The 21,123-nt window shown below is 49.2% G+C and overlaps 1 long non-coding RNA gene across 1 annotated transcript in view; it reads right to left on the bottom strand.

Annotated features, from left to right (window-relative positions):
* Window positions 1-20,896, bottom strand: part of LOC140612678 (uncharacterized) — a 55,552-nt gene extending 34,656 nt beyond the window's left edge. The window contains exons 1-4 of the long non-coding RNA XR_012013822.1: window positions 20,808-20,896; window positions 14,590-15,004; window positions 12,309-12,369; window positions 9,666-9,855 (exon numbers count right to left, since the gene is read on the bottom strand). This is a non-coding gene — a long non-coding RNA (uncharacterized lncRNA). The remainder of the gene's footprint in view (window positions 1-9,665; window positions 9,856-12,308; window positions 12,370-14,589; window positions 15,005-20,807) is intronic.
* Window positions 20,897-21,123: the final 227 nt, after the last annotated feature.

Here is a 21,123-nt window from a genome sequence, read left to right on the forward strand (position 1 = left end):
ACAAAGTTTAGGGTATACCGTGTTCCCCAGGACCACACAGGGAAGACCCAGGGAGAGGCAGAGCGCAAGTGCGGAGCCCTGACCTTTATCGGGGTTGAGGGTGGGGTGCCTAGGGCTTTGTGGGTTCACTCTTTATTGGTGAATCTAAGACCTAAGAGCGGAAATTAAAGCGTGGGAAGGGAAACACAAGTTCTCTCCAGCGGTCAGCCCTCTAGGGTTCCCCAGGGCTTTCCAGAAGGGGGACTTCACGGGTGGGGTGGCCTGGATCTTTAGCTAGTTGTGTTTACTCTAGATAGATGTCTCCGAAATCATTGCCTCTGCAATCAAAAGCTCAATGGCAGACACTTACATTACAGTCAGGAAAAACCAATGGCCGGGCACATCCGCTGGCTGCACCGCTAATCATCATTTTTCAGACGACGGCCCTGGAGTTCAGATAGGTCAAGGGGATTGCCCTGTGACACTGGGCTGTAGCCGAGCAGGGGAAGTAGATTGACTGAAACACAAATCAGGAGCTGGATGTGTCACTGCGTAGACCTCGCTTTCAAAAAGGACCTTTCCCACGGACCTAAGGCCCATGCCTGCAATTCTACCTCGAGCCCGTCTTTCCGCGGCCTTGTTAAGCGTTGCTTCTCTTCACTCTCATTTGCAAAGTGAATTCTCTGGCCTTGGTGATGTGTTCATCCCCAGAACCTTCCTGTAAATGATCCCCAGCCTGTGAGCTGGGGGTCTGCAGAAGGAAGAGGAAAGGGAGACAAGAAATGGGTAACGAGGGCCAGGAAAGGACTCTAGGATTACCTTGGTCCCACCGTGTGTACCCAAGCTGGTCTTGCCCCCAGATGGATTCGGTTCATCCATCCGCATCCACTGGATGTCAATCCTGGGCCAGGCCCTGTGCTGGGCATGGAGAGGGAGGCTGGGCAAATCAGACCAGACCCTGCTTTGAGGCAAGCACAGTCACCATCACAACACTGGGCAGGCGCTATCTAGGGGTAGACACGGAGAGCTCCTAAAGCCTGTTAGGGAGACAGGAAATTCTTCCTGGATGAGGTGACATTGGGATGAAGCCTTGAATGGTGCTTGGGAATGCAGGTAAGGAAGGGCTTTCCAAGCAGAGGGCTCAGCCAGAGCAAAGGTGTGTGGGGAGGGGAGGGGGGGATTCGGAGTTGATCTTTAGACATCTCCCTTCCCCTAGAGAGAAGACCTAGGTCAGAGGGGCACCTGGGTGGCTCAGTCGGTTAAGCATCTACCTTCAGCTCAGGTCATGCTCCTGGGGTCCTGGGATTGAGTCTCACATCCCATTCGGCTCCCTGCTCAGGGGAGAGTCTGCTTCTCTCTCTCCCCACCCCCCCACCCCACCCCTGCAACCCCCGCTCATGCTCTCTCTTTCTCACTATCCTTCTCTCTCTCAAATAAGTAAATAAAAGCTTAAAAAAATAAAAGACCTAGGTCAGAGCTCACACACCCCAGTGCCCCGGGGAGCTGAATGGCCTCACCGATGGGTGAGTCAGGCCACAGGGATGTCCTGAGCTGCGGCACAAACATCCTGTCCAAATGGTGGCTGCTCTTCAGCTTGAGCCAACTGTCACTGTGCAAGAATACAGGCCCAGTACGGCCAGATCTTTGATGTTTCAAAAGAAAACGGAAAACCTAAATATTTATGTGAAATATCCAGATTTGGCCAGGGCAGAAATGCATTTCAAATCCGTGAGGCTCACGTGTGCGCCAGACACTGCCCGAGGGCCTCCACTTTGCAACCTCTGGCCAACCCACCGGTGTCCAGATAAGCCCTGTCCTCTCTGGGCCTTTGAAGAAGGCCCCCCAGAGGCTGCCCCTCCTGCCCGCGCACCCCCTCCCTCCTGCCCCGAGCTTCCTCCTCCTCGAAAGGGATCGGCTGGCTGCAAGAGCCAATCAGAGCACGGAAGCTGGGAGCGGGGCGGGGGCTCCCGACAAGGAAGAAAGTGGGTGAGCGGTCCTCAAACCCCATCAGCAGCAAGTGTATGGCATTGACGGATTTTAATTACATCTCATTCTAATCCTTAACATTTATCTAAAAAGTGACTGGGGCGGGCATGAGGGCGGGTCGTGAGCGTGCTCAGCCCCAGGATTGCCGGGTGTCTAATTAGAAGTTTTCTCCCTCTTGATCACCTAAAGTCAAATTCATTTACTCTGCTCGAATTGAGGGTTTAATTGGATTCTTGTTTTTCCTCCTCCCGTCTTCTCCCCCATCTCCTTTGCCTTCCAAAGAGCCTCTCTCTGTGCGCAGGAAACAGGCCACAGCACCTCATTAAGCCGGAGAGCGTCCCTTTAAGGATGCGCATTCTTGACAGGTCCCTGCCAGGCCGGGATCACACCTGTTATTGAGGCCATCATGATGTAGGGCCTCGAGATGCTGTCTGGTGGGAACCCAGAGCGCCCCTGAGACCAAGGGGGCTTCCCCTCTGGGCAGCCCCGCCCCCTGCGAGCCCAAGTGGCTTCCCTGTCCCTTCCATCCCTGTGGGGCTGAATGGGTTTACTATCCCGCCTCTGGAAGAAAAGTGGTAAAGAACAATTAGAGGCCGAGCCAGCTACGTCTGAAGACATCGTGTAGGCACTAAAATCGCTCATTCTGTGGCAGGTAATGAGGTTCTTTCCCCTTCTTCTTGTTGGCTCTCCCTCTCCTTGTCAATTAACGCCAAACGTGGCAGCCTGTCTCTGGCTTCTCCCTGGTGGGTGATTGGAGGGTGGAGAAGGCAGGAGGCAGCTACTCACCCATGGGGAAAAGTTCTCTCTTCGCTGTTAGACATTCCCTGAAGGCTGGAAAGGGAAAGAGGAGGCGGCAGGGACACCGATACAAAGATCTAAGCTCCAGTCCTGGCTGTCTACTGGCTTGAAACAGTTTGATGCAGAGAACTGGACTGGAACACAGCTCAGTCACATACAAGCCCTGTGATTTGGGGATTTGGATCCGGCCACCCTGAGCCTCGGTGTCCTTATCGTCCCATAGGGTTAACATAAGGTTGCTATGAAGAGTCAATGTGCCTGACACGTGGCAAGGAGTCGTCACACAGCGGATAGACAGCAGAATGCTGTGTTGTGTTGTTTTCAGCACTTAGCGAGGCACCTGGCACACAGGAAGAGCTCAATAAATAATAAGCACTGTTATTATTTAACCTCCAGAGAGTTAGCTAATTCTCTGGGCCTTGGATTTTCCCCATCTGTAAAATGGGGCCAGTCACCGCCCCTTCTTATCTCTTAAAGCTGTGGGAAGCAAATGCAGAAATCCACATTTAGAGAATAGCATCTGGCACAGAGTTTGGATTCCCTGTCGGTGGGTGATGGTTTTTCTAGTAGCTCTCTGAGCTGGAGCAAGTCACTTAACTACTCTGGACCTCAGTTCTCTTGTCGGCAAAAGAATAAATAAAAGATTAAAAAAATAACACCATCTGTCCTGTCTATCTCAAAGGGTTGTTGTGATAATTAAATGAGATAGTGTTGATAAAAACATTCGGTGATCTGTAAGTGCTCTGCAAGTGTTAACTGTTAGCACCACTCCATTAAAAGGAAATTAGCTGGTAAATAAGAGGAAAGAATCAAGCATTTATACCATCTTTCCCTTACAAACTGTGCCACTGGGTACCAAAATTGTAGATGAGGGACATTCCCCTTTTTGGAAGTATTTCAGCTAATAAATGAGGAAGGGATGATAGGATTAGAATCTCACCATTTCGCAAACCCTAATGGATTAATGGATCTGGATGCTGAACATCCACAGCTGCTAACATACCCGAACTGGAGACAGCAGACGCTGCGTACTTTCCGAAGTAAACATGAAGCACCATGAGTTTGTCCTGCCAGGTACATAGTAGGTGCTCAGTGAATTTTTGTTGAGTGAATGAACAAATAAGCCAGTGGCTTATTTAGTGTGAGTGGGCACTGACAAGTTCCCCGGGGAGCTCTCCTTGCTGGCAGCGTAGCCTGGCACAGAGCAGATGCCTGGGGTCTGGGGTCTCAGTCCTCAATCTGGGAAAACACCACTGATACTGGCTAAAGGTTCAGAGGCCCTGGGAAGGGCTGTAGACACTACCCTGCCTCCTTCTGCTGCTCCAGTACCTCCCTGCTTTCCTGGCAGGTGGCTGGCCAGGCCCTCTGAGCCCCCTGCAGGGACAGACCCCTCCCTGCTGAGGCACTCCCTTCTTGTTTTACAGAAATACCATGAATGGTAGAATGTGAGGGTGATCTGATTACAAGAGCCAGATACATTCTCAGAAAATTGGAGGACTGCAAGAAAGCATAACGAAGTGGAAATAAGTTATAACCACCTATACATATCACTTTTGTTTTGTTTTACAAAATTGAGATCAGATGGTACATCCTAGATTGTAACCCACTTTATTCTTAACTTTATACCGGAAAATATTCCCATGCCATTAGACTTTTTTTTTTCTATAATACCATTTTAAACAGTTCTCATTGTCTTGTATTCCAGAATCAAACAAAACCACTGTAGTATATTAAACAGTTCGGCTTTTCCTCCTTGACACCAGCAAAATACATGGTGCCTCTTCCAACCCACCCTTCCAACTCCCTGACACCCTGGATGTCCAATGATTGAATTCAGTTCTGACATTCACTCCATATGGAGTTAGCATCAGATCCCATAAGTTAAAGGGCTCAGTTCCACAAGACTGCCTCCACCTCGGACACCAGCTGCAAGTCCTAGGCCACCCATACTTCTGATCAGCTAACTATAAATCAGGGGTTCCCCTGACCCCCTCGTCTAGTAATTTGCTAGAATGGCTCACAGGGCTCAGGAAAACACATTTACTGGTTCATTGTAAAGGGTAAAACTCATGAATAGCCAAATGGAAGAGATGCACAGGGCAAGGTATGGGGAGGGGGGGTGGCAAAGAGGGTGCCGAGTTTCCACGCCCTCTTTAGGAGAGCCGTCTTCCCAGAACCTGGACATGCTCACCAACCAGGAAGCTCTCTAGACACCATCATTTAAATGTCTTTATGGAGGTTTCATTACACAGGCACGATTGATTAAATCATTGGCCATTGGTGACTGACTCAATCAATCTCTAGCCTGTCTCCCCTCCCCAGTGGTTGGACTTGGGGCTGAGAGTTCCAGGCTTCTAATCAAGGCTTGGTCTTTCTGATGACCAGCCCTCACCCTGAAGCTGTCTAGGGACCTGCCAAGAGTTGCTTCATTAGAACAAAAGATGCCCCAAAAACCTTATCACTCAGGAAATCACAAGGGTCTTCAGAGCTGTGTCAGGAAGCAGGGACAAAGACCCAATATATTTCTATGATACCCCATTAACCAGTCCCCTTTTGTTGGACATTTAGGTGGCTTCAGAGTTTTCCTTCTTGGAAACCCTGCTGCAGTAAGCATACCTAGTCCTACGTCCCAGCACCCCTCTGATTGTTGCCTCTCTAGTCAAGTCCAGGCAGGTGAAGGAGATGGTGGCCCCATTTTGTTCCTTTAGCTCCAAGCAGCATAGAAGGAGGGTCTTCACAGGCACCAGAAATGTTCCCCTGTTCTCCACACAGGCCTTCCCTAGGACCTGCACTTTTCAGAGCTAGGATATTCCATTTTGAGACGTTTTAGCCTGCTTAGAAAGCCCTTTTTGTAGATTCAAATACATCTGTCCAAAAGCTACATATAGCGTTTATCATTTTACACAACTCAGTGTGGCATTTAGGATGCCATAAGATCTTAAGCAAGTCCATTTCTCTCTCTGAGCTCCAATCTCCTTTTGTGTACAATGTATGTACACGATGGTCTCAGATGTCCTTTGGACCCCCACTCCTAGGCAAAGCTCTGTAAGTGCCCTACAATATGGAGAGTGTGTGGAGCTTGTGCTCTGAAATATAACAGCCAACACTGGAATCCCAGCTTTGCTAAATACCATGAGACCTTCAGCACCTTCCTTGAGCTCTCTGGCCTCAGTTTCCTTATCTACATGGTGGGAATAACAGTAATGTCCGCCTCGTGGGGACATAGGAGGAATAAATGAGATGATCCAGGCTGGCTGTTAGCACAGTGCCTGGCTCCCAGCTCCAGAATTGCTCAGTAATCTCTTTGCCTTGCTGTGATGTTCATTCTTGGTCTTCTAGCCTTTACCTCATCTGGCCAGATTGCCCACATTCCATCTTTCCAATGGGGAAACAGGTGCAGAAGAGAACTTGAGGGGTGCAGGTCACATGGCCAGCTTAGGGGCATGGCCAGGCTTATCCCTACCTCTCTCTTCCACTCTAGTGCTCTCTGCCTCCAGAAGGCAGGCCCCAGTGGGTGGCCCAGCCAGAAGGGCTCCAGGGACAGGGGAGATCCTGTGGCTGAGACTCAATGATTCCTCTGCCTTCTCCCCATAAGGATCCCCAGACCCCACATACGGGTTTTTCTTTCAGAGGGTGAGCGTGGGTAGGTCAGGAGGTCAGAAACAATACCAGGTGCTGCCCAGCTCAAGGAACCAGGGTGACAAATATACTTGTGTCAAAAAAAAAAAAAAAAGTGAAACTCAGAGGAATATTTTCCATCCCAAAACAAAAGAAACACAACTCATCTAGTAATGCAGGTATGAGCCCAGTAGTGGGAGGAGGTGGGAGGGCTGGTTACCTCTGCCCCCAGGATGAGCTTCAACTGGGGAGTGGGAGAGGTAACCCTGCCCCAGGAGACTCAAGGCTGCCTTAAGACTCTATACTCTGAATCACCGTACAATCTGGGCTATACTGGCTCAGGGAATAGTCTGGGATCTTTCCACCTCCCCAAGCTCTACCCTGGGGATGGTGACACAGGTCCTCTCTGTTCTCAGGTCCTCCAAACCTGTTTGGGTGGGGAGCAGGGAGGAGTCAGAGCGATGCATCTGGTCCATCTCCAGAGCCCACCCAGCATGGCTCCTCCCAACACTCTCCATTCCACAGCATCTGGGCTGAGGACTTGGAGCATCCTGTACCTTCCAAATCTTTGGTTCTTTCCATCCTCCTCTGCACCTCCCCCCCCCACACACACAGACCCAAGCTTCATTTTTTGACACTCAAAAGGCAAGAACTGACTTCTGACTTCCTCTAGGTCATCCTTCCCCTATGGCAGTGAATGTTCTGAGTCCAACTGCCCCATAAAGGAAAAAATGCCAGGGAAGGAAGCAAGATTAATATTTCAGAAAGAAAACCATCTGGCCATATAATTTTACATTTATCCTTGCAATCAATTAATCTCTGTCTCCCTTAGACCATAAATTCCATGAGGGCAGGATCCACATCTGATTTGGCTCACTGTCCTATCTTCAGTGTCTGGAATGGGACCTGACACATAGGGGAGAACAAAGATGAGATGAATGAGGAATGGCCTTTCACCTTCCTGGGAGTCCCTGGATGAGCTCAGAAAGGACCCCTAGAATCATGGAGTGAACCAGATTTGTGGTTGCCAACCTGAGATCTGTGAAGACAGTTGTGTAAATCCTGTTTTCAAGATTTAGAAAAGTCTAATAAAATCAGTCCCCCTCTTCCCATCTATGGAGAGCTTGCACAAGTCAAAATGACAGCCCCTTTGATTTTGTCCAAAGTCATAACAGCTGTACTTTGGTTGACTGTTGGTAGCATCAGAGATCCCCAACCCCATTTCCAGATCACATACTCAGTACTTCCAGTCTCTACATTGCATTCAACAGGCATGTGAAGGTCATTTGCTCTGCTGCAAATGTGGGTTGTGCAGAGAAAATATTTCAAAGTGCATGATGCATAGGGTTGCCTGCTGATCCATGTGAACTTTGATGGGAAAGTTTAGGATCCCAACTTAATAGCTGCTTCAGGTCTCTCCCAGAACCAACCATTACATACATGCCCAGGCCACTTTCTTCCCAACTCAGAAGTGGAAACAAAAAATGCATCCTGCAGTCCAGGGGAGGACTCCAGATCTGTATCTGGAGATGCAAAAGGCAGCATTTTCCTTCAACTGAGAGAATTAAGGCATTACCTTGGGTTATGCCCTCCTACCTGACACAGGGCTTACCCATGTGGCTTGCTTTGGCCAATGAGACGGAAGCAAACACAATGCAGAGACCTGAGGAGTGCTTGTCCATTGGAGCTTGCTCTCTTGCTGCTTTCCAAGCCTTTTAACCATCCTGGGAATAGGCCCGAGTCAGCCTGCTGAGGCTGAGACCTCGTGGAGAGAGGCCCTGTAGTTCTAGTCATCCCAGCTGAGGCCAAATTAAACAGCCAGTCCCAGGGGATCCACCAACTTAGAGCAGACACATGAGAGTGCCCAGCCAAGATCAGCTGAGCCCTGCCCCAACCAGGACAGCTCAGCTGATCCCTACCACAACTGCTGACCCACTTAACCATGAGCTAAACAAATGGTTGTTGCACTGAACTACTGAGTTGTGGGGTGTTTGTTACATGGCAAAAGCACCTGACACAGAGGTGAAGGAGTCATTTGGCCAAGGTCAAACGGTAGGGCTAGGATTCAAATTCAACTTCTCTGGCTATAGAGCACAAAGTCTGAATCACTAAAGCTTCAGGGTTTACAAAGCACAGTTTTACTGCAGGCCCCTAGTGAGCCCATGAACCAATAGGAACAGAAGTTCAGAGATGTCAAGGAACCTACCCAAGGTCACACAGCTAGTCAGAGCTGGAGGAGGGCATCCAGTCCAGTTCTTCTGATTCCACGTTCATGCTGTTCCCATCACTCCATGAAGACTGGACAACAGCCAGAGCCTGGGGCCCCGGTCTATGAATTAGCCTCTCCATCAGTGCCCCTGCAGTCGCCCACAGCCTCCTTGCATTTCATGAAAGGCCTGATCTTCTCCCTCCTGCCATGAGATCCTCAGACAGAACAGGTGGCTCCTCAGTCGGGAAGCTGTGACTGCTGAACTGACCCTGCCTGCCCCCCCATTCTCCCCTCACTGCCCACTAATTGCTGTCGGTTGTCTTGGATACAGCAGGCGATGGGAAAGGATGGCAGGTGAGGTCACAGTGGGAACTGGGCGAGGCTGTGGACAGGGAGAAATGGCTTCCCAAACACACTGCACCCTTTCACCCTGCCTGGAGTGAGAGAAGAGGGCATGGTCCAGCCAGCTGAGGAGACCCCAGGTCACCATAAGATCCCCAGGAGGAAAAAGGGAGGGGTTGGTGTAGGGGGGAGGCAAGTCGGTCACCTCCACCCTCCAGGTCTATCAGTAAGGAAGCAGGGAAGGAACGTCATGCCCCTGCGTGGAATGCCAGGGTGTGGGAGTGGCCCCTGGAGAACCCACTGAGGCCCTCCCTGACTGAGCAACCACAGAATAAGGATGGAGAGATGAGGTCTGCGTTCCAGAGATGGGCTTGATGAGGCTCCTTCCTCCCTTCCTTGAGCCTGAAGATCACCTTGGCCCTGACCTCTCCCTGCATCTCTGACCCTGACTTCGTGACATCCTTCCGTGCCAATGTCTGCTGTGTTAGTTTTTTTGTTGTGGTTTAAATTATTCTCTTAAATAAGAAACACATACACTTGGTACAAAATTCAAAAGGCATGAAGGGGAAAATACAGGAGAAAGGAAGTCCCTCCCTTTCCTGTCTCCTGGTCATTCCCCTCTCCAAAGGGCAGTCGCTGCTCCCAGACGCAAGTGATCTAAGGATCCAGGGACAGTCTACAACTTTATAAGCAAAAATGCACACATAGTATAAAATAGTATGTACTATTTTACCTCAGTAGTAGTATCCTATGCACGTTGTTCTGGACCTTGCTTTGTTTTCACCCAACAACAATCTTCGCTCATTAAGCCATGAGGAGCTGCTGCTTTCTTTTTCGTGGCTGCGTAGTATTTCACTGCCTGGTTATACCTTCATTATCTCCCAGCCTCCTAGTCATGGGCTCTCCTGCTGTTTCCCAACAAGCTGTAATAGTGCAACAATAAATCCTCATGTTATCTGTAGGATAAATTCTGGGAAGCTGAATCTCTACCTCAAACAATATGTATATTTATAATTTTCAACCGTAATGCCCAACTGCCCTCCATGGAGGGAGGACCAGCGTGGTTTGAGAGCACCTATTTCTCCGCACCAATTTCCACTCAGTATATTAGATTTTTGAAACTTGCCCAATCTGACAGACAAAAATGATATCTCTGCCCACTTTTAATTTGCATTTTCTTATTATGGGGAGGATGAGCAACTTTGCATATGCCTACGAGCTGTTTTTAGTTCTTTTCCTACAAACTATCCATTTCTGACCTTTCCAAAATTTTCTCATGTTTTTCTTTTCCTCATTGATTTATAGGAACTCTTTATATATTAAAGATTTAGACTCTGTGATATGAGCATCAGCATTTTCCCCAGGTTTTTTTTTTTTTTTCATTTGTTTCTTGACAAATTTTCATTTGCTTATTTCCAAGTACATTTTTTAAAAGTCATTGAATTTATCGATATGGAGTTTTTGGAGTTTGTGTCATACTTTCGAAGCCCTCTGGATTTCAAACTTCGACCCACACTAACTCCTCATGTTGGTGTGTGGCCTGACCTTTTCCTCCTGGTTTGACCCACTGCCAGGGCTGGCACCTGTCATCTGCATCCAGCCTCTGCTGCACAGCTCTACCTGGCTTGGCTCCTTCCCTCCTCCCTTCCCCATACCCCTGCAGTTTGGCCTTGGTTTCTGCGGCCCCCACCTCTGTGTCAGTCCAGCTTCTTCCCAGCCTGCTCCAAGCTGTGCGTCTGGTCCCTCTTCAGCACCCTGCCTCTTCCAGATGAAGCAACGCCTTAACCACTCCTTCCTCATTTCCTGCCTCTCCACTGTGGACCACACTAGTTCAGCCACCCCAGCCTCCTTGTTTCATCCAGAACACAACCACACATAGGACCCTGACCCTGAAGCTCTCACTCCTCAGCCCAAGCTGGAATGATAGGGGGTCCATGAACGATATGGTGGGTAACTGGGGGGAGCAGTAGGCAGAGCAGGAGGCAGGAAGGAGTTTCCCCAAACCTCTGCTACCAAATCCCAACATGACTTCCTCCTTCACAGCGACTTAGCTGAATTTCTATCTTTATTAATCAAATAACAAATTTAATTAATTACCTTAAATTGCTCTAATTGAATGTAGAACGAGAGCACGGACAAAATCCTGGAAAGTAATGAACCCAGGCCTTTCTAGCATCTGGAGTTGAAATGATCTTTAATTTCAATTTAGGAGCAAAAATAATGTGACTACAATCACACCCTCTCCTCCCGGCCTGCTCCTTGACAGCTTTGTTACCACCCACAGCGCCGACAGGGCTTCAGCATTATGTTCTCTCTTCTTAGCAGCGATATTCTTTCTGCCTCAACTTGTCTCAACCAAAAAAAGGGTGCAAAATCCACCTGTAAGTGATTTCTATGTACTGGAGTCCACCAATGCTTGGAGTGTGTGCAGTAACAGAGCCAGTAGAGACATGAATAATAAGACAGTAGCCAAGACCTCAGGAGCAAGGTCTACCCATGTCTTTGTGCCTTTACCCCTGTCATGCCCTCAGCCAGGAATACCTTTTCCTTACCATTTTCCAGATGTCTCATCCCTGCCCTCAAGGCCTGTTCAAATGTCCCCTTAGAGGAAAGCTATCCCGGTGCTCCACAGAAAGGGCTGGAGGGACTGAGATGTTCTTCCTGCAGTTGCTCTCCAAGGAGTAGGGCCAGAGAGAGGAACAGTGGAACAGAACTTTTTTTTTTGGTAGGGGAGGGGTATATATTCCCTGGATATTAAAGATGAGAAAACAGGGACCCAGAGACATGAAGTTCATTTCCCATGATCACACAGTGGGGTAGTAGCCAAGCCACAGCTAACCCTCGGCTTATGTGGCTGCCCTTCTGGTCCTGCCTGGGTGTTGGTACAAAAACCCATCCCGAAAGTCCCCTTAAAGCTCATCCTCCCGTCTTCTCTCTGTCCAGAGCCACTAGATCCCATCAGTCCCCTCTCTCCCTTAATCCCCCAATATCCTCTCCCTTCCTGTAACTCTACCCAACCTTGTCTCTTAGCCTCTCTCCATCCCAGCTATACCTTTGTTTCAGCCTGACCTCCAGGTGCCCCCTGACTAAGAGACAAGGATGCCAAGACAGCCAAGATACTCCTGAGTCTTCCATTCTTCCTCTTATGATTATTATTTTGTACTGTCATTTTCTTACCAATCTTCCACTTAGCTGTCGGGTCTCTGTCAGCATCGCTTTCATCGCGCCATGCTCCTGCTCAAACATCTACAATGGCTCCCTATTAGCTGTGGCCTCAAGTCCAAACATCTCTTTCTGGCTCTCCAGATCCTTCCAAACCTGCCTCCACGTGGGTGGGGCAGCTCCTCACAACACACTCTGGGGGAAATTTACTTACCTCTTTTGAGTCTCCATTTTCTCTTCTGTAAAATAGGCATCGCAGTCTGTATCTTGCAAGTCTATGACAAGGATACAACGAGAAGAGACATGTGAAGCCTGGTGTCACAGGAACCACAGGAAACATGAGTGCCCACCTCATCCACAACCCCTAGCCCTCCAGCCTTGCCTCCCACTGGGCTACACACGCATTCTCAACTCTACCCGGGATCCGGGCACTTCACTTCTCTAGAAACCCTTTCTTTTTATTCCTACCTCCACACCTTTGTTCACACTGTTCCCTCTGCCTGCACATCCTTCAAGGCCAACTCGAGCTTGTTCCCCCGCCCTCACCACTTTATGATTAAAGCGAGGACCAGGCACAAGACACAGAGTCCTTTGCCATCTGTAAGTAGGGTTCGGCATAAAACTCTCCCAAGATGTGGAGCCCAATTCCACTCTCCCGGGGTAGGGATAAGGAATTCCCCACCAGCGAGAATGTCTGAGCATCAGGCTCAGGCTTAGAGCCTCCCACCCACCCAACACTTGGTGACACCCTCCAGCATCCCTCCTCCCCGTGTCCACAAGTATCCCTTCTCTTTCCGTCTTCTGTGAGAGAAGCAACTGCTCTTTAGAAAATCATCCTAGGATGTGTCTCTTTGGGCATGAAGCACACCACACCCTTTATTTCTTCTAGATAAAAGTTGTGTCTTCCTGAAACCTCAGGAGCCACTTCCTCCTGCCAAGAACATTCCACCTTAGTCTAATCCCAAGATCCACAGATGCTCCGAGGGGCCACCTCCTGCCCCCTACTCTCCTTTCCATTCCATACCTGTGCAAGAAAGCTGACCCTTCCACTCACTGATAGGCCAACTGGATCCTTGATGGCACAAAATGCTCACCTATGGTCCCGGAGAGAACTGTTACACCGGGATATCAAACAGAAGGTATTGCTACCTTACCTTCCGCTTGGGAGCCCTGACCAGCGAGGCTCCAGAGCTGCAGGGAGGACCAGCACAATCGACCATGCACCTGCAGTCATGTTTCACAGGGGCCTGGCCAGGCATCGGCACCCCCTCCTCTCTTCTTGCAGCCCAGGGCTGGTCCCACAACCCAGCATCTTATAGCAGGAAGCTTGGCATGGTCACCCTGGCCCTGTACTCCTCCCACCCCCTCCTTTCACCCCAAAGACCACCAGCTCCCTTCCCTTAGCCCCAGGCCAGCTGCCACATTCCAGCCAACATCCTGCCTCCTGTATTACTTTTCCTAGGTCTCCAGTATCAAATCACCACCAAGTGGCTTACAACCACAGATGCGTGCTGTCTCACAGCTCTGGAGGCCAGCAGGCCCAAATCCACGAGTCAAAAGGGCCACGCTCCCTCTGAAGGATCTAAAGGAGAATCCTCCCCTGTCTCTTCCAGCTTCCAGTGGCTCTTGATGATCCTTGGCTCTTGAATGCTAACTCTAATCTCCGCCTCTGCCTTCACCTGGCCTTCCCTTTGGGTCTGTGTATCTCAGATTTCTCTTTCCTTTATCTTATTAAGCACCAGTAATTGGATTTAGGGCCCACCCTAAATCCAGGATGATCTCATCTCGAGCTCCAGAACTTAATTACATCTGCAAAGACTCTACTTCAAATAAAATCACATTCACAGGTACTGGGAACTAGAATGTGGACATATCCTTTGGGGGACACAATTTAATCCCCTGTACCACACAGGTCTGCCGACCACACCCCAAGCTGAACTGCCTCCAGGACAGACTCTTTTAGGTTTTGCCTGAAGGGATTTTTAGCAGCCAGAGCCTGGGGAGTTGCCCACTCACCCCAGCCCTCTGACCCTCTAGAAAGTGGCCTGGCTACCCTCAATCCCTCCATGATGAATTTAGAAGGGCTTGGAAATTTTCTGTGGGTGAAGCATGATGTGACTGCAGAAGCCAAGCCCTGGTGCCAGAAACATGGGGTTCAATTCTTGGCTCTGTTTTTTGTTTTGTTTTGTTTTCCATTTTAACATTTTTTTTTCATTTGTTTTTACTGAAGTTCTATTTGCCAACATATAACACCCAGTGCTCATCCCATCAAGTGCCCCCTTCAGCGCCTGTCACCCAGTCACCCCATCCCCCTCCCGCCTCCCCTTCTGCAACCCTTTATTTGTTTCCCAGAGTTAGGAGTCTCTCATGGTTTGTCTCCCTCTCTAATTTTTCCCTCTCAGTTCCCCTCCTTTCCCCTATAATCCCTTTCACTATTTCTTGTATTCCCGGTATGAGTAAAACCATATGATGATGTTTTTCTCCGATTGACTTACTTCACTCAGCATAATACCCTCCAGTTCCATCCACGTCGAAGCAAATGGTGGGTATTTGTCGTTTCTAATGGCTGAGGAATATTCCACTGTATACATATCCACATCTTCTTCATCCATTCATCTTTCGATGGACACCGAGGCTCCTTCCACAGTTTGGCTATTGGGGACATTGCTGCTATAAACATTGGGGTGCAGGTGTCCTGCTGTTTCACTGCATCTGTATCTTTGGGGTAAATACCCAGTAGTGCAATTGCTGGGTCATAGGGTAGCTTTATTTTAACTTTTTAAGGAACCTCCACACTGCCCACCAGCAATACAAGAGGGTTCCCCCTTCTCCACAGTCTCTCCAATTCTTGGTTCTGTCATTTGTTAAACCTGTGACATTAGATGATGCTCTGTGCCTCCATTTCCCCATCTGTCAAACAAAGAAGACAATGTCCTCATGGTGGGATTATTGTATTCGAAGTAATATAGTAAGAGCCCTGGCAGGGCTTGCAGTGGGTACTCCAGAACCAGTAACTATGACCGCACCCTTCCATCACTCTCTTACTCCCAGGGAATCCCCCCATGAGGACACTCCAGCCTTCCCCTCCGTCTCCAGTCAGGAAACTTGCTTTCCTCATAGCATCTCATGAGGGAAACAGTGTTATTCCCATTTTCCAGAGAAGAAAACACACTCACGAGAGGTGACCCAGTTTGCCCCAAAGGCGACCAACTGTAAATGAAGGGGCTGATTTAAGCTCCCCAGGCCTGGGGCTCGTTCATTTTGTGAAATCTATCTATCCTGAATCCTTCCACTCTCTCATCCTCTTCACAGGCTTGTTGGGGCCCTGGGTCACAGCCCAACGTGGCTGCCATTGGCACAAACACTCCAAGCACTTTACAGTTTGGCTTTCCCCCATCTCAGCCTCACAACAAGCCCTGAGAAAGAGGACAGATGTCACCGTCATTAGCACACCCCTCGTGCCCGTGATAAAACCGGGGCTCACAAAGGAGGGATTTAGTGCCCAACATCATGCTGCTTTGCACCAGGGGCAGCAGAACTCAGGCCTTCTGACTGTAATTCAGCGCTCCTTCCATTCATTAAGTAGTGAAAAATGTAATGACAGGTAATATGCAACATGATCACAACCGTGAGAGGTAGATATTCTTTCGTCCTTCCCTGACGAATGAGAAAATGGAGGTACAGTCAAGATTTGAACCCACATCTCTGGGCCTGCTCCAAACTGCCCCCAAGCCAGCTCCATGCCCCCCTTGCTACACTGCCTGCTGCAAGTACCTGCTCCTGCAGGACCCTAAGGGCCTCAGGGTTGGCATCAAAGAACACTCTGTGGTCCCTGCCCTCAAGAGGCTTCCAGTCTCAGCAGAGTCAGCCCCGGAGGCTAGGGGTTAGCTCCGTAAGAGAAACAGCACGGCATGTTCAGAAAGGGGGGCACAGCCTCGCCCCTGCAAGAGGAGCTGCCCTCTCCTCTCCAGAAGCTGATTTTGGATGGGGGCAGGACAAGGGGACTGCCACTCTGAGTAGAGCACATCCCCCACTCCCAGCCCCATCCCTGAGATGGTCCATCTGAGTGCAGGGCAAGCAGAGAGGCGGTGGCGCTCACTGGGAGCTGATGGACTAGGACCTTTGGGGGTCCTTCAATCAGGGAAGGGCCTGGTGAGTGCTGGTCCCCCGGGCAGAGGGAGCAGATGCCTCAGCCTCTCCCTGTTCCCTGGCAGGCCTCATCTTTTATAAATAGTTGTACTCGCGGGGAGCCAGAGTGAGTGGAGGCTCCGGCATATCTGAGTGACAGCCAGGCAGAGCCAGGCCCATCTGCCTGGGGCCATGCATGCTCACATAACATCCCCCCCACCCCCCAGCAGCCCACCCGCCAGGAGAATGTCATTGCACCCAGGACACAACAGCATCCTGGCATGTGCTGGCTTTACATAGCTGATGGCATGTGGGTTGTGTGGGCTTTTGGGCAAAGTAGCCAAAGAATCAGAAGGACTTTGGAACAGACTGCTTCTGGAGGTAGTGAGTTCCTCATCCCTGGAGGGGTTCCAGAGGGAGCTAAATGACCATGTGACAAGCATGCAACAGCCAAGCTGTGCGCTCTGAAGCATGGTGGGGACAGAGAGAGAAGGCTGGGTCAGGTGATCCCAAGTGTACATCTGGGGTGACACAGACTGGGAGCTCTTAGGACCACGGTGGCTGAACAAGACCACGACCCTGTCCTTAGCTCTCATTTGCCAGGGAGCTCATCTGCATGGGATCCAGGAACACTCCTCTCCCTCTCAGCCCTCAGCCCAACTTCTCTGGATGCAGGAAGCAGCCAGGAAAGCTCTGCCCACAGCGTGGAATGCGTTTCTCAGTAACTTTGCTCCTCATTGAGCAAACATGTGGCTCCTGTAAGATGCATCATTGAGGCTGCCAGCTTCCCGGGCTTCCCAAGCAGCCCAAGTTCTGGAACTCTGCCCTCCAGCTCCTCTGATTCCTGGGCAAACTCTGCTAGAGTAGAGATCCTGTGGGCCTCCTCAACCTTGGAAACTCCCCATTTTCTAAAGCTGAGAATTTACAGAGTTCTTGACTTTGGGATAAGAAGTGGGAGTTTCAAATCATAAGCTCCATGATAGCAGGGATCCAGTCTGTATTGTTCACTGGTCTTCCTGTCCATGGAGGCACTTAAATAATTATGGATCGAATGAATAAATGACTAAGTGAACAAATGATATAAAGGTCACCTCAGCCACCTTTCTTGCAGGAAACCAGAGTCACCTGTGGACTATTCCCTCTGTCCTCTCTCTGAGGAGCTGAAGGAAGAACATAACATTCTGGAAGGCACATCACGTCTGGGGTCAGACTACCTGGGTCCTAGTGCTGGCTCTGCCTCTTATCAGATGTGTGACCTTGGGTAGGTTCCCCAACCACTCTGCTTCATTAGCTTCAAAACAGTGATAATAACCTTTACTTTAGAAAGATGCCAGGACAACACTCTGAGACATTCTTAAGTTGCCTGGCATACAGTAGGCACTCAAGAAATGATGCCTGTGGTAGTTACTAGAAGTCACAGTGAGATCGAGCCACAGTGAGATCAAGTCACACAGCCTAGGTCCTGGTATGAGGATGACATGGGCAGATTTTCTCCAGCTGATGTGATGAGCAGCATGTGGCAGATTGTAAAGATGGCTGCAATATCCCTCCCATCCCTGTGTACTCCCCTTTACAACATGACTTTGCTACCCCCCCACCCGTCATCCAGAGACTAAGTCCATTTCTGCACCCCTTAAACCTGCTCAGCTGTGTGACCTGCTTTGGCCAATGGAATATTAGAAGATGTGTTGCAGAGACCTGCAAAGTGCTTGCACATTGAAGCTTGCCTTCTTTTGTGGCTTGGAACTCAGCCGCTGTGTGAATGAGTCAGGGCTAGCCTTCTGGAGGAAGAGAGACCACACAGAGAAAGGCCTCAGCTGTCCCAGTTGAAGCTCCAAACATGTGAGTGGTTTATATCCAGCCCCCATCGAAACTGCCAGACTCCCAAGAGTCACCCAGCCAGTCCTGAGAATCAGGGAACATATACAATGTGTCTTGTTTTGAGCCACCAATGTTTGGAGTGGCTTGCCATTCAGCAAAGGCTAACTGATACCGTGTAGCATGGAAGAGAAATAAAGCTCAGAGTATTAAGCCACTGATCTCTGGGATGTTTATTACCGCAGCATAACTTAACCCGTTTTGATGGATACATTTCCTTCCCTTTCCATCTAGAAAAGGAAGAACTTCCCAAGAGAGTTGTGAGAGGCTTTGCCTTTCATAGTTTCCCCCCTGTTCAACCATTTCCTTCCACTAAGCCCATGGTCTACCTCTTCTGAGGTGGGGTCTCCTACCATTATCCATGCCCTAGGGTGGGTTAGTCCCTGGGCCCATCATGGAGCCTTCTCTTGACCTCCCACATTTGGACCAAACTCTCCAGGGCTCTCCAGGGCCTTGGAGATAATATGTGCAAGGTGGCCACGTTGTGACACCCATCCTCACGATGGACTCTTGAGGTGAGGTAGGCTAGCCCCAGCCTGCATTCAAGCATTCTCTCACCCCCTTCAGCTCTATTATCTGGCTACAAAACATGGTGGAAAAGGAACTGCTCTTTTCAGCATCAGGCACACCTGGGTTCAAATCCTGACTTTCCCATTTGCCGTTTTAATGCTGGCTGTCCTCTCTTAACTGTGTGACCTTGGGAAATTTCTTTAGCTTCACTGAGCCCCAGCTTCCTTCTCAGTGCATTGGAAGTAAAAATTCCCTGTCCACATGGCTGTGAGAATTATAAATATATTAAGTGTCTAGCACAGTGCCTGACACATGGTAGACATGGAATAAGCAATAACTGATCATTATCATTTGGAGCTAGAGGACCAGCTGTCAAATCCAGCTCTGCTATTGTCTGGCAGTGTGTCCTTGGAAAAGTCACTTGGCTTTCTGAGCCTTAGTTTCCTTCTCTGTAAAATGGGAGTGAGAATGATTATTTTGACAGGGTCAGTACAAGGATTTTAAAGAAGAAATATATAATAAACTACACGGCATGTACTAAATTCCAGAGAACACAGTTCTTCTTCCCCCTGTAATTATCAAATTCCTTTGAGGGCAGAGTGTGTATTTTATCTTTGTACCCCTCCCCCTACTCTCTCTCTCTCTCTCTCTCTCTCTCTCTCACACACACACACACACACACACACACACAAAGCTGTGCACACACACACACACACACACACACACACACAGGAATAGATCCCCAGCTACCCCAGACCCCTTCAGTCCAGAGAAGGCTCTGTGCCCACTCAGCTCTAAGGGAGACTTTTCAGCCCAGATAGCCTCATTCCATTATGCATCAACTAAACCAAAAGAAGTAACAGAGCTGAGGTGGTACGGAGACCCCTTTGTGCATCTCACTCCAACACCATCCTCATCCTCCCCCCCACTTCCCTCCTCTCGCCTCACCCTCTCCCACAAGCATGCTCCATGACTGCTCAAGAGCAGTTTCCATGGTGATAGCATTTTAAAGTTTTCGAGGAGCAGAACAAGAATAATTTTCCACCCTCTCCTCCTCCTCCGTGGCAATCCGGGAAAAGGGAGCTTATTACAGATAAAGGGTGGGGTAAGGGGCAAAGAAGGAAGAAGCAGTTCTTTCTTTCATCACCTGATTGGATGAGAAATTCCTCACTCTCATTGCCCACCATCATCCCCTGGGGTCCTAGGTCTCACCCATTTCTGCTTGGATGAGAGGATGGAATGGGTGAGGGTAAAAGAAGAAAGACATTAAAGAGAGAAAGGGTGGACTGATACATTCCTAATCACATGCATACACACATTCACAAAGACAGTGGCTATCGTCACTAATTCCACTTTGGGAAGCGATACTCATTAACAGGGAAGAGCAGAGTATTAGAAGTGGAGACCAGTGTAACCCAGCTGGGTCCATCATTGAAATTGAATCTATATGCTACAACCACCTTGCAGATATCCTCACAATCTTCCAGCCCAAAAGAGATCTGTATACACCTTGAAAGAGCATTGTGGTCACGATGCCCTATGATGACAGTGAACACCTGGCTGAATGAAGTGTGGGTGGATACTCATCTTTCATTCTGACTCCTATTTGCCTCCACAGTCTTCTTTCTCTCAGCGCCCCCCCCCCAAGGTTCCTTCTTGCTCATTCTCCAGTCTTTGAAGGGTTCTTTGGTCCAGATTGTGCCCCCCCCCACCCCCGCCAGTTTGCTTACGACTTCCTGGCCAGCATCCCTGAGGCTGACACCCCTGGGATTAAGTGGAAGGTGAAAATGGGCAGTGAATGGCCTATCTCCATTTCCTGTATGGCATGGCTGTAAAGAGAGCATCTACCCAAAGCCAGGAGAGCCAGTACCCCAAACAGGTGCTAGGAAGCTGGCTGAGGCATAGGGTAGGGCCACAAGCTCAGATGGAGGCATGTCCAGTCAGGAAGAGCTCAAGCCAACAAAATTCCTCTCTTATTTTGTTCCTCAATGCCGGGGAGGGACATCAGGATAGGGAGGAAAAAGAACCAGATTCAAGTCCTGGTTCTACAACTCACTAGCTGGGTGACCTTAAGAAAGTCACTTAATCTTTCTGAATCTCTTCTATTTTACCTCCATTATCCACCCTGTCTTGCTCCAAAAGGTTATTTTAAAAATTCAAGGTGAAAACATTTTGCAAGTTATCAAATAATACAAACCTGTAAGATATTTCTTTCTATTACTTTGGCAGAGTTAGTGAACAGTACAAGCTTCAAATCTGGTCTCAAACAGCATTTTAGGTGAACCTAGGAGACAAGAAAAGTTCAAATGTCAATTTAGAAATGCAAAGTCCTCAAGCAATCGTGTGAGTGATAAGGTAACTCAGGTTGCACAGGGACCTGCTATGTGACATTGGACAAGTCACTTGTCCTCTCAAGGCTTTGTCTTCCTGTACCAAAAGAAGCTTTTAAAGGGCCCTATAGTGCAGGAATCCAAGCCAGATAAGTGACCAAGTCAAGTTAGAGAGTGTGGATT

This window comes from Canis lupus, chromosome 21 (genome assembly GCF_048164855.1).
Source record: "Canis lupus baileyi chromosome 21, mCanLup2.hap1, whole genome shotgun sequence".
Classification (NCBI taxonomy): Eukaryota; Metazoa; Chordata; class Mammalia; order Carnivora; family Canidae; genus Canis; species Canis lupus.